Source organism: Arachis ipaensis, chromosome B03, assembly GCF_000816755.2.
Source record: "Arachis ipaensis cultivar K30076 chromosome B03, Araip1.1, whole genome shotgun sequence".
In the NCBI taxonomy this organism is placed as follows: Eukaryota; Viridiplantae; Streptophyta; class Magnoliopsida; order Fabales; family Fabaceae; genus Arachis; species Arachis ipaensis.
The window spans coordinates 134986064-134987570 of NC_029787.2; positions in this window are offsets into that span (position 1 = coordinate 134986064).

Sequence of the window (1507 nt, forward strand, 5' to 3'; positions counted from 1 at the left end):
ATATATATATATATATATTATTACGTGAAATTACTAAAAAATATATATTAAAAATAAATTATTAAGGATATTTAAACAAATTTAGTAATTTGGGGATTATGGGGATCTTTGCTGTGAATTCCCATGCCCGCTTCAGAAAAATTTAACCCCATCTCTATTTTTGCAGATTTTTTTTTTGTCTTTGGGTTCCTATTTAGAGCGGTCCCTGCGGAGATCCCCATATTTCGAAGAGTTTTGCCATCCCTAAAACTAAGATAGCGTTTGGTAACTAAGACTGTGATTGAGACTGGAGGACTGACATGGAGACACTGAGGTAGCGTTTATTTTGAGGTATTGAGACAGAGACTGGGAGACTGAGACTCAATATCTTGTTTGTTGGTTCAGAGACTGGTACTAAAATTTCTGTCTCTGTCCCTAAAATTTCAGTACCTCCAAAAAGTAGGGACACAGGGGACTAAAAATTTTAGAGATGGAGACTGAAACTTTAATAACATTTTATACCTAAAATATCCTCATTTCAATTAATTAATTCCAATTTTACCCTTTATACAAATTAAATTAGAGTTTCATTCTTGTTTCAATTTCTGTCTCCCACTTTGCACCAAACAGAATATTGAGATTTATTTCAATCTCTGTCTCTTAATCTCTGTCTTTCAGTCTCAATCTTTCTGTCTATGTCTCTTCACCAAACGCTACCTGAGAGACTTGAGGGATTGAGACTCAATATTATATGGTGATTTGGAACTAAAATTTCAAACACAAAACACAAAATTTCAGTTCTTTCGTACTTTCAAAAAGTGGGGACACAAGCCGTGTCGCCTCTGTTCAAGTCGTACTGCCATTTTCGAGTTCGTCGTGCCACCTTAGTTTCAGTTTCATGTCATCTCCATTATTCTCTTTTCTATTCATTTTAAAATCTTCTTGTGTTATGAGATTGTTGAAGTTATGATATTGTTATTTTTAGTATTATTGTTGTTGTTGGTATGAAATTCCATATGTTGTTATGAGATTGTTGTTATTGAATATGATCTATGCGGCACTAATTATGTTGGTAGAGTGAGAGGTGGGGTGGGATTGGAGATGAAGGATAGAATTGAAATATGAAATTTTGAAGGAGGGTATTTTAGAAATAAAATGTTACAAAATTTTAGTTTACGTCTGGTGCAGAATTAGAAAGGTGTGAAACTAGTACGATACGGTCTTAACAGAAGCGGCATGGCATGATGATGATAAATATTGTCGTCGTTGCCGAGAAAAGAAGAGAACAAAGATGAGAGGAGAGGCAAAGAGAGCGCAAAAGAAAGAAAAAGTGAACATAGGGATAGAGGAAGGAGAAAGGAAAAAGGAGAAAAAGAAAAATAAAAATACAATAAGATTTTATTTAGTTTTTTTAATTAATAAAGATGTTTTAGTTATTTTATTTATTTAAGTTTTATTTTTTTAAATTAAATAAAATATTAAGACGTAAATTTTATTTTATACAAAAATATAATATAGAGATTTAGAA